General features: G+C 40.7%; 1 pseudogene; it reads left to right on the top strand.

Annotated features, from left to right (window-relative positions):
• The window catches only part of LOC102841081, a 37,859-nt pseudogene that overhangs the window by 10,819 nt on the left and 14,005 nt on the right, over nt 1-13,035 (top strand).

The raw sequence follows: 13,035 nt of genomic DNA, 5'->3' as shown, positions 1-13,035 counted from the left end.
AAATTCACCCTTCTAAAATATTTTTTGTGTAACCACCACCACAATAAAGATTAGAACATTATGTCACCTCCAAAAGGTCCCATGTGCCTTTTAACCATTAATTCCCTCTTCCTACAACCAGCCCCTGGCAACCACCTATCTGACTCCTGTCTGTTATATAGTAGATATGTAGTAGATATAGCCTTTGATGTTTGGCTTCTTTCACTTAGCATAATCCTTTTGAGATTTGTCCGTGTTAATGCATCTATCAGCAGTTCATTCTTTTCTATTGTTGAGGAGCAATCCACGTGGGAGTGTGGTGACTCCATTTGATAAACACTAGACTGTTAACCATAAGGTCTGAAGTTCGAGCTCACCAGCCACTCCACAGAAGAAAAATGAGGTTTTCTACTCCTATGAAGTATCAGAAACACTATACAGTGTTACTATGAGTCAAAACTGACCCCACAGCACTTAACAACAGCAGTGTCCACTTGTATGGAAATGCCACTGTTTGTTTATCCAGTCCTCAGCTGATGGACAGTTTGGGTTGTTTCCACCTTTTGGCTATTGTGAAGAAAGCTGGTGCAAGCACTCAGAGGTCTTAGTGTGAGCATGCGTTTTCATTTCTTTGAGATCAGCACCTAGGAGGGGGTTTGCTATGTCACATGCTGAGTGCAAAGGAGAAGGCTTGAAAAGTTTGTGAGGAAATGAAATGAAAAGATGATGGGATTTCTTTCTTTCTTTTTTGCAGCCCCCTCATTTAATGTTACAAGAAATGAATAAACTGTTTTCAAAAGTTGCTGACCATTTTGTTCTACCAGGAATGTAATGAGTATTACAACTGCTTGCATTTTATCTGATATTTACATTTCAGTCTTTATTTTTTTGCCTTTTCTGTACATTTCAGAATAAGTTATTTACAAATAAGATGTGCTGTTTGTGTTTTACAGTGGCAGCTCAGTGCAAATCTATATACTATTAATACCTACATATGGTAGGTATATAATAGTATCTCATTATGATTTTAATTGGCATTTCTGTAATAGCTGATGATGTTGAGTGTCTATTATTTGCCATTTGCATCTTCTTTAATGAAGATGAAGTGTCTGTTTAAATCTGTTGCCATTTTTTATTGGATAGTGACCTTAATTTTTTGAGTTGCAAGAGTGCTTTCTATATTCTGGATACATATCCCTTCTCCTAGATATGTGTTTCATAAATATTTTCTTCCAGGCTGTATCTTGCCTTTTCATTTACTTGAAAGTGTCTTTTGGAGAACCGAAGTGAATAATTTTGAAGAACTCTAATTTAGCAATTTTTGTTCTTATACGGTGTGCTGCTTTTTGTGTCTAATCTGAGAAATATTGGTATAACACAGAGTCACAAAGATTTTGTCCTGTGATTTTCCCCAGGAGTTGTATAGCTCTTATAGTTAGGTCTATGATTCACATATGGTGTCAGGTAAGGGTTAAGTTTTTATTTTGTATTGTTTTTTGCAGCTATTTTTTTTTTTTTTGTAGCACCCTGCTGTGACATCTTGCTTCATAATTATTTACTGAAGCTTAAATTGTGCCATCTCCCCTCCACCAGCGCAGGTTACACAGTTGCTATTAAGCTAGTTGAGACGCACCTCCTTGACTCTCGTCACCACGTCAGAGTCCATGGTCACTAGTCTGGCTTCATCTTTCTTAACTTCCCGTGGCATCTGCCAAAGTTGACCCATCACTTGTCTTCAAGATGCCATCTTCTCCAGATATTCAAACGTTTCATCCTCAACCAGCTCTCTCACTTAGTCTATACAAAGTGGTGGTTGTTAGGTGTCACTGAGTCAGTTCCAACTCATAGTGACCCTGTATAGGGTTGAGGCATGGATGGTGGGTTTGAACCGCCAACCTTGTGGTTGGCAGTCCAGTGCTTATCCTACAGTTCCAGGCCAGGACTCCAGTTCATCCATGGTAATAAGATTCTGCCTTCTGTTTTCATGATGATTAGTGGATGATGCAGATTGCTATCACTTTCTGTAGCCGTGTGCCACCAAGGCCACAAAGAGCTTAAAGCAACTCCCATCTCTGAGCTCATTATCAGAATTCTTCAGTAGTGTAGTTTAGGAGGAAATACTTCTGGATTAAGCTACAGATCAATGTTACCCAATTCTAATCTCCATCCCCGTCATCCTAGGCACACCCACTGCCATCCTTACTATTCTGTTGGGCACCTTTATCCTCCCTTCTATTTATTTACCATAATCAAGAGAACTCCTGGCCAACTGATTCTCACCCAAGTGGCCACTCCAAAAATTCCTTCTTGGAATTTAACTGCAATAAAACTATTAACTGGCTGCCATTATTGAACACTTTAATCAAAGAATTAGTAGGTGAATCCTGATCAAAAAGGTTAAAATCTGGAACAGGATTCTTAAAGAATCCAGACTTGACCTATCTGAGGAAACCTCAAATCTATCACTCTGAGAAAAATCTTCAAACCCTGAACTGAAATTATTCCCTGGAGTCATCTTTAAACTAAACAATAGTGTAGCTAAATCAGTAAAGGATGTTCCACTATGAGCACTGCACTCTTTTAATGAAGTAACTATATGAGATCCAATTGACAACAGAAACTAGAAAGTAGAGATGAGAAGTTTAGGGGTAGTGAATCTAAGTTGTTGGTGAAACATTGGGTAGGAAAAGGTAGAAAAGTGATACAGCTTGAAGACTGTAACCAGTGGTATTGAATTATACTCATACATGTAGAAATTATGGGATGGGTATATATCCTATATATGTTTTCACCAAAATTAAAAAAAAAAAAAAAATCACCTTTTTTTCACAACCCTGTGGCCTTGGCCTGCTTTGTATCTACTTAAGTAGTTCCTTTACTATTAGTTTAATTCTCCTTGTTTCCATTACAGGATCTTACCTAGTCACATGGCCTGCTGTCTCTGCCAATTTAAAAGTGCCATTGAAGTTGTCTGCAAGACAGTCAAGCTGCATTGTGACAATGAATGTCTGATAAATGCCACTCATTGCAGTGAGTCTAAATTGCTTCATTATACAATTTAAATGAACAATGAACATGCAGAACAGAATTTCAAATTCCCCTGGACTCTAGGTGTGGTGCTATAGGATCCACACTTGACTGCTAACCACAGGGTCAGCAGTGCAAGCTCTCAAGTCACTCCTTGGAAACCCTAGACAGGGTCGCTATGAGTCAGAAGTGACTCAACAGCATATAACAACAACTAGGTTTTTAGACTCATGGGAACTGGTTAAACACTCCCAAACAGTTGCCCTGAGACATGCTTCAAAACTTAAATAAAAAAAGGTCTCTTAGAGTTTTCTTAAAACCAAACATTGTTATTGTTGTTAAGTGCCATTGAGTTGGTTCCGACTTATGCATAGGGTTCTAGGAAATGGTTGGTGGGTTTGAACTGCTGACCTTGTGGTTTGAAGTCTAGTGCTGATCCTAACACCAGTAGTTTGGCTTAACTAGTAGAGAATGCCTGTCTTGAGGAGAAGCCTCTTTTAAGAACAGTTTAAATCAAAACCCAACCCAACACAGTGCCATCACATCAATTCAGACTCATGGTGACCCTCTAGAGGGTTCCCAAGGCTCTAACTCTTCACAGGAGCAGAAAGCCTCATCTTTCTCCCTTAGAACATCTGGTAGTTTTGAACTGCCCACCTTGGGGTTAGCAGCCCCGTATTTATCCTACTGTGCCACACGAGCTCCTTAAGAACTATATATTTGGGGTCAGATTGACAACAGAAACTTGAAAGATTAGATAGGAAATTTAGGTGGCCGTGAGTTATTCTAATGAGAGAGAACAACTAACTCAGCAAAGGAGGGTGAGAATGGTCACCCAACTTGAAGAATGCCATCTATGCTGCTGAATTGCTCAAGTAGAAATGGTCTAATTGGTGTATGTCCTGCTATGTATATTGTCAACAACAACAAAATAAAATGTAAAATTTTAAGCATCTTAGCAAAACCAAAGGGGGGATTTTCTCTGAACCTACTACACCACAGAGCTCAGGCCAATTTTAGGAAAAGAATCAGGGTGCACAATCCATTGTAGACACATCAACCCTTCTGCTAAGTAGCTAGGATATATGGCAGCAGGGACCAAGGGAGAGAGTTGGGTAGGTGGTTTGAAAAGGACATGTTCAGATGAGGACCCAGGAGCCCAGGAGCACTTTAGCAGCTGTGCCCCTCCTACTCTCAGAACTCTTGTCATTGAAAGCAGTCCTGTGTGATGGCAACAAGAATGTGAGGTCACAGAAGTGGAGAGAAGATAGCTTCCTTTGCATCAGAAGCAGGGCATTATGTAGCATACAGATATTGAGGAGAAATGACAGATAGGTCTAGCTAAATGGGAGAATCTTTGTCTCCCAGCTGTGGACTTTTATTAAGTACTGACCAGTTGACCCTTGGAGACCATTAGAAAAATCCTATATTAGAACCTGTTTCCTTTGGGTGAATTCCATCTCATAGCAACCATATGGGACAAAGGAGAGCTGCCCCACAAAGTTCACAAAGCCATGTCTTCCTCCTCTGGAGCAGTTGATGAGTTTGAACCATCGACCTGCTGGTTAGCAGCTGAATGCTTCACCACTGTCCCACCAAGCCTCTATAATCCTAAATAGAGTTAGTATCTTTCACTCTATGGAATGTTGCAAGTAGGTAGCCTCTTGTTCCAAAGAACCAGGATGGACATAGTAGACACACTTATAATGGAACATTGCTGCTAGTTAGGAACATAAATCTGGGTTTATTTTTCTCCTCAAATTTTTGTTGACTCCTAATTTATTCAGCTGGGATATATGGCTACGTATTGACAAAAGCCATCTCACCAGTCTTACATGATCAAACGTAGTCTCTTCTATTTTGACAGGTGAAGAAGCATCACTTTGTGCAACAGAAGGAACATTCATGAAGGCACTACAAGCCCGGAAGAAGAACTGAGAAGGCTATTGAGCCGGAGAAAACATCCTTAGACAAAAGCGGTGTCAATTTGTCAACTGTCCTGAATGAGCCGCAAGACATTAATGATGAAAGTGCTGTTATTAGTGCCCTCAATTACATATTGCCTTATTTCTCTGAGGAAATCTAGAATCAATACTATTACCATTCATTAAACTGTTGTTTTCAAAGGTACAAGACAGAGATAGGGCCCTGGATTCTTTGCAAAACAACACAGGGAATCCCTCTCTTAAGTCTGCACACAAAAATGCAATTTACAAAAATAAAATGATGAGTCTCTATTTTCTAGCAAATTTAGTAGATGCAGAAATTCAAGAAAAAATCGATGAGGTTAAAAATAAAGAAAAAATAGTCATGCTTATGCAACCCAACCTTTTAGATGCTAAATTTAAACGCCAAATCTTTCTCCAAAAATTGGAAACTGCTCAGCCCAGGGAAAACCATCTGGCAAAGATGCAGAGAACAGGTGTCTGGAAAAGACTACAAAGGGTAAACAGAGTCCTCAAGAGGCTAAGGGGCATGAAGAAAAGGCACTTCAAAGCAATTGAAGATGAGAACATCAATAAGAAACAGAGGGCCAAGTCATTTGTGGAGAACACCCCCAAAACCAGAAGGCTCAGGATGCCAGCATCGAGGGGACTGGAACAACTGAATCAGGTACAGGGGCTGCGGAAGTTAGGGGAAGTCTCCTTCGACACAGAGTCATCATTCATCAAGAGCCATAAGACAGTAGTCTCATCTTTCCTAAAACAGTACTCAAAGGGCATGCCTTCCACCTTGCCTCCTTCAAAAGACCCGCCTGAAGTTCGAAACCAACCGAAAGACTTGACCTACAGCATTTTTGTGCTAGAAGATGCAAATGCTAGAGTTCAGAATATGGAGGTTCCTAAAAAATTATCACATTCTGGAAAATATTACATCTTCCATAAATCTCGCTTGCGTATGGTTCATAGAAGACCAAAGGTCAAACAAGTCAAAGGTTCAAAAAAAGAGGTTCCCTCCATAAGCTCATGCTTAGAAAGAGACCTGCTTTCCCTGCATTGAGGAGCCTCATAAATTCCCTTCCAAGAGAAGTGTTTTCTTCTTCAGGAGGCCTGAATTCTCCAGAAAATCCCTTTCCAGAGTTACTTTTGTCAGAACCTGCAGAGAGCACTACTATCCACAATGCTATTATGCCAGATGAGACTACCCCTGAAATGTTTGCCCATAAGGATCCTTCCACTGCAGATTCTGTGTGACTGCTGACAACTTAATGCCAACTGTTAAACAAACCAATGAAACACAGTGAGAGTACCATAACATGGGCACTGACCCTCCAAGCCTGAAGACAAAGACGCCTCTCTCCCATTGCTCTCATCCCCAGGTGATCAATTTGAAATCCAATTAACCAGCAACTGCGGTCCCTCATCCGCAACAATGATGTGGGAAGGCTCATTTCTCATGTGATCCGGACTTTGAAAATGGACTGCTCTGAGTCCCATGTACAACTGGCCTGTGCCAAGCTCATCTCCAGAACAGGCCTCCTGATGAAGCTGCTCAGTGAGCAGCAAGATGTTAAGGTGCCAAAATCAGACTGGGATACAGACCGATGGAAGACTGAGAATTATATCAATGAGAGCACAGAAGTACAAAGTGAGCAAAAAGAGCAGGAGTCGAGTGAGGTGAGGACAATTCTGGAAACATAGAATCCATACTTTTCCATCAGCGTTCAGGACAATCCTTTGGAGTAGCCACGCTCCTACTCCATATCTGATCCTAACAAATGGCTTTGGCTAAGATAGTCACTCCCTACTTTACTTATTAAGAGAATGATGCCCGTATTCCTAGTGTAGACAAGAAAATGACATCATTATTCTACAAGAAGAATGCTTAATAGTAAGATTATTAAATGTGTATGCTCTTGATGAACCATTAAGCTAGATTCAACCGGAAGCATTGAGTTCTGAATACAGAACAGTTAGCTCTTAGCCTTTGAATCTCTCTGTTCTTAAAAGTGTTTTTTTTTTTCCTCCTGTTTTTTAGCTCACAAAAGAAGTTCCCAGATATGGCTATAACCACAAACTCATCTTGGCAACGTCTGTAACTGTGGTAGTGACTATTTTGATGTTAATTTTCTGTCTCTTTGAGGTAAGGACAATAGTTTGTCAAATTTCCAGAATACATCTTGTCTTTATAATAGATTCAGAACCCACAAACTGAAAATCTAAGCTACTTTCCCACCTACTACTGCTTGTTAATGCTCTTTAATCACTAGGACTGGGGTACACGTTGTTCTTGTATTGCAAAGTATAGTCCAGGGATTTTTGAAAGGAACCCCATTCCCCGAAAGTCTTGGTGGAGTTGAAACCAAGATAGCAAGCCATTAGACTTGTTTGGGAAGTTACATTTAAAAAGGCCAAGTTGACATGATAGAAAAATTTCTTCCGCCAAAAACTAGGGCAGTGATTTGATATAGTCACCAGTCACTTTCTTTCTATCCCTTGTTGGATGAAGTGATGAGAAAGATAAAATGTCTGCTTTTATGGAGTGACCAGTCAACCTGAGGAGAAAGAATACAGCAAAAAGATAAGAGTATTATCTTGTAGATTGCTTAGATTTACTTAGCATCTTCTCCAATGTGTAAGATATTGTCTAAATAGATTCATTTAAAATATTTCAGCCCGACTCCTGCATCAGTAGCCTACTGGAATTTAGCTCTGCTTATTTTTGTTCAATTTTATAATGATCTATTCATTTCCTGACAAGCAGCTTTTAGCATCTTAAGGCATTAGGTATGGCTAAGAAGATTACATAGATTTCTCAATGTATGTTGTTCGATATACATAGCTATAGATACATGGTCATATTTAAAGCACATACAAATACATATGTAGAAATAGCCTCTGCCAAACCAATATGTTCTCAATATGCGGGTATAGTTCCATTTGCTTTCTCACACCTGTTCATCTTGTACATATAACTGTGTATGTTCTCACAGATACTGTTTTATTACTGTTACTGCAGTGCCACTACATGTTCTAAGTAATGTAGGGTGGTGCTTAGGAAACTGCTGAGGTTTGTATGATTTCTATCTAGCCACTTCACTAAATTCTCACATTCCCCATACCTGTACCTATGACCATCTAGTTGATTCTGACCCATAGCAACCCTAAAACATAGAGCAGAACTGTCCCATAGTGTTTCCAAGAATATTTATGGAAACAGACTACCACATCTTCCATGGTTTGAATTGCTGACATTTCAGTTAGCAGCTGAGCACTTCACCACTGCACTCCCAGGGCTCCTTCCAAATTCTCGTACTCCCAAGAAATGTAGTTGATCTCCTGAGCTTTTAAGGTTGTCTCTAATTTCACATGCAAATAATGATAGGTTTATCTCTTTTCCTAATACTTACATCCTACTGAAGTGTTGAATGGTACCTTCTGAAGCAATGTTGAATAGTAGCAGTAATAATTGGCTTCCTAATTCCTTACCTTAAAGCAATTCTGTTGTCTAAATTTTTTAGCAGATATTTTAACCAAATGAAGGAGGTTTCCTTCCTTTCCTACTTCTAAGAATTTAGGATCTTATGTAGATCATATCCATCATTTATCAGGAATTATATGATAAATATTATCTAAAATAGCCAATAAAATATATTAAAATATATGCCGGATCCTAAGCTATGTATAGAGGAAGAGTAAAGAACTTGCTAAACAGGATAGAATCCCTGTGCTCATAAAGGTTAACATCTAGCAGTGGAGAAGGCTTAAAATAAATAAAAGGAATGAATAAATGCTTGGAGATGTGAGGGGTAACCATGAGCATGCTTTCTTCCACCACAGATTTATTCTCATAGATCAGCCTTTAAGGAAGATGAAGAAGGATGCCAAAGGTAAATATTAGTCTGGGGATTTTTTTTCAAAATGTTTACTCTGGTTAGAATATATAAAGCAAAACATTCATCATCTGACAATGTCTAAAATAGAATTTGAGGACGATAGGAGTGTCTTAGAGTACCTTTACTCAAGCCCCTCAATTTACAGTAGGGGCATTGCCAAAGATTGGGCAGAAGACACTCATCCTGTTATTTTGTCTAGCTCCAGCAAAATAAGCCCCACAAACCATGCTGAGTTTGATGGGATTGCACACAGGAGAGAATTAGGCTGGGCTTGTTTCTTCCTGCTGGTGGTGGACCAGGGGCCTTCCTAGGAAACTCTGGGGAAAGATTGGGGAAGTCTGCCTGGTCTTTGAGTAAGAGGGCTGGTATCCTTCAAGGCCGATGGAAGGTAGAATATACGAGGTTTTTTCCTTTAAAGTCACAGGAAAATGTCACTTCTCATCCTACTGGTCATCAAGTCTCCACTGTATTCCCCTTATCCAAACCTCAAAGAGTTTAACTGGGAGGGGCCTTGGAGGATAGCTTGTCTCAGACTGAGAGAGAGAAAGGGAAATTTTCTTATCCCATGATCCCACTGTTAGTGGGTGTTAGAAGGAGGACAGCTTCTTCCCTTTTGGGTTACATTGTGCTTGGGCTGTGAACTGCATTCGATGTCGATAACATGGCTCAGTACATGCAAACTTAATATAGACATAAGGCATTCTAAGGCAAGCTTGGTGGTGTGGATGGTTATGTGCTCAGCTGCTAACTGAAAGGTTGGAAGTTTGAGCCACCTGAAAGCACCTCAGAAGAAAGGCCTAGCTATCTACTTCCAAAAACCAGCCATGGGAACCCCTACAGGACACAGTTTTACTTTGACATCATGGGGTCATCATGAGTCGAAGTTGACCTGATGGCAACTTTTTTTTCAAATGCAAATTTAGTACACACTGTGCACTCTGGAATTTTCTATTCTGTTCAGTTTTGTTGGTTTTTTAAATGCTAGGCATGATGACCTTTATAATGATTTCACATCCCACTTACTCATCAATGATCACCTACAGTATGAAAATCAGGTTTCTGGTTAAAGCAGCTAGAAAAATAGAAGCATTTTCTCCGTCACTCTCCCTCCTCCTCTAGGAGGTTGAAGCATGTGAGACCAGATCTGAAAGGGACAGATGTGAACTGTCTCTAGAGAGGGCTGCCTAGTATGGTTGTGCAGCTTGTTCAATGCACAATGGCACTTGGTCAAGGAAGTAAGTGGGGTTGAAAATTCTGTCTATGCCAGGCCAGTGGTCTGCCCAGGGATCCTCTGGGCCTGTGGACAGAGAGGGAGGGCTTCTAGAAGTCTGGTGTGTGGAGTCGTTCTCAATCCCCACATCTGTGGTGGTTGTACTAACTGGGACTGTGAGTGATGAGAAATTTGGAGTTCTGTTAAAACCAGAGATATGTATTAAGAGAGACATGTAAAATGGTAGGCATAACTAATTGCTTTTCATGGATGTTTTCCCCAAGGGGCTTTTTCCAGAGTCCGCTGTACAAGAGATGCACATCAGACAGTGAAAGTCAGGTATGCAGGTGGGCACACCCAGTGTTGCAGCAGTGGGAGAAAGCAGGGAAGACTGGCAGGAGCTCATTGTTCCCTTTCTCTCTCCTAGGAGGGAGAGTTTTTCTGGAGAAGGCTGCCACTTTGGCTCAGGGATATGTGTAGACCTCTCAAAGCCACGTGTAAGAAAAACATGGCACAGAAACTACACTATAAGGATTCTTCTGATGAGGATGAGATTTTCAACAAGGACACAAGGTAAATGATCAGGGACAATGGAAACTTCTTGTCTCAAAAGAGGTATCAAAATGGGAGAAATGCAGAACAGTTTCCAATTTTCATGGACTCTAGGCTTTCTAGAGCCATGGAGGCTGGATGAACCCCTAAAACCATTGCCCTGAGATCATCTTTAAACTGTTAACCAAATATATCCCCTGAGGTCTTCTTAAAAACCAACCTACAATTAGCTTAGCTTGTAAAGAATGTCTACCTCAAGTATTATAGCCTCTTAAGATCTACCTGGATTCCTGGTGTGGCACTGTGGGTTAATGTGCTGATCTTCAAAGTCGGTTTGAACCGCACTTAACAACAACAAGGTCTACCTACATGGGGTCAAACAGACAACAGCAGCTCAAAAGACTAGCTAGGACGCTTAGAGGGCATTTGATGGGGGCGGAGCAACACAGATAAGGAGGATGAGAATGCTTACTCAACCTGTAGACTGTTATCAATGCCACCGAATTGTCCAGTGGTGTGTTTGGGTACGTATATTCTCAGTAACAACAAAATAAATAAAATTGAAACATTATCATAATAATAAAATGAGGAGGTATTGAAAAGTTTAATTGTTCCTATCAAGAATAAGAACCATTGGCATTGTTCTTCTCCCAGGGACCTCACCGAAGTCATAACGGAGAAGGTTGGGATCACAGATTCTGCTGCAGAGACTGAGGCTGGTGAGGAAAGTGAAGCATGAGATGACAAGACCTCAGATTGAACCCCCATCCTGCCTCAGACCTCTTGCAAATTTTATTTTCTGATTTTGGCTTTTCAGCACAGTTTGTAAAATACCTATTTTTCTCATATTAAAATTTATAATGTCTATAACCAATACTAGCTATGTGGTAAGAAAGTCCAATGTAAATACAGTAAATATGAGCCACATAACATGTACAATAAGTGCTATGTATTAGAAGACCGTATGATTTGGTTGTGTGAATACCATATTCCAGCCTTCTTCAAGCCCACTTCCAATTATCCCATGGAGTTGCTTGGCAGAGGTGCTACAGATGCTGAGAGGGCAGCTCCACCCACGGTTCCTTCTACCTGCCAGTGGGCAAAGCCCCAGAGTGGACACCCAGAGCAATGCCCTCTGCCTATATCTCACCTGAGGTCCAGTGCTGCACGGACCTGGGTCTGGGGGGTCCTTAAAGCCATCGTTGTTGTTAAGGGCCATCCAATGGGTTACAACTCATCGTGTCCTTGTATAGGGTTTCTGAGGAGAAGCTGGTGGGTTTGAACTGCTGGCATTGTAGTTAGCAGTCTAGTGTTTTTTCCTACAGTGTCACACTCAAACCATTAGGGGAAAATAATAAAAGGAGAACTGTTTTCCCTTAAAAATAAATAAGCCAGAGAACAAACAAGATGGTGGATTGGGTGGAAGTGCAGTAAGGAGCTCTGTCAGCAACAACACAGAATACAGGACCAAGCAGGCTCAGGGGATGGTGCCAGAACTCTGAACCACATCCACATATAAAGGAATATTTAGAAGGTTGGAAGGCTTACACCTACGGGAATTTGTAACAGAAGCAAGAAATCCATTGTTTTCTGATTCAAGATGCTCAGCTGCTCCAGGAGCAACCATCTTGGGTGAGACCAGGCGGGGAAAGGATCAGAGCAGCCACGGACGCCTGACAGAACTGCAGAGATAAAGGTGTGGACATTCTCTTCTTTTGGTAGCTGTTCCTTGGTCCATTGCTGTCTGCCCAGCTCCATTCTGGTGACTATAGGGGTGCCTGAGCTAGTGGACACCCCAGCCCCACCCTCAGAAGGTTCTACTACGGATGCGCACAGATCGCCTCAAAATTTAAAGAGACAGTTTCTACTTAAAACCAAATGGCCACAGCCAGCCCTAAACTGTTTATAACTAGAAAAAATGCCTGAACGGGGTTTGTGGAGCAGGACAGGCAGACAAAAAAGGAAATAGGCCAAAAATTAAATCCTAAGTTACATCAAAATGACCAACAGTGGCATCTTGAAATTTCTCAAGAAGAGGAGTGAAAAGGGAAGCCCATTTCCTGATTACATTTAGCTGGAGGCAATCAGAAAGCATAAAAAATACCAAAATACACACCCATCTGAGTACTAAGGCCACAGAAAACTCCTGAATATGCCCAAAAACAGAAGTAGATAACCATATCTGCATATGTACAGAAACGAGATAAAAAGTGACTGTGGCAAATGACCTGGAAGTGGACCTACACTTCATACTGGAAGATGGGCAGCTTTGGAAATGCCTGAGAAGGAATTCAGAAATATGATTATAAAATGTATCAAAATAAGGAAGAAATCAGGAAAGCACTACAGGAACAATCAAATAAGATAGATACAGCATTGGAAACAATTCAAAACCTACAGAAAGAGGTCCAAACGATTAATAATACAATAC

This window comes from Chrysochloris asiatica, unplaced genomic scaffold (genome assembly GCF_000296735.1).
Source record: "Chrysochloris asiatica unplaced genomic scaffold, ChrAsi1.0 scaffold00607, whole genome shotgun sequence".
NCBI classification, from domain to species: Eukaryota; Metazoa; Chordata; class Mammalia; order Afrosoricida; family Chrysochloridae; genus Chrysochloris; species Chrysochloris asiatica.
Note: the sequence above shows the minus strand (reverse complement) of the source record. Positions and strands in the feature narration are given on the sequence as shown.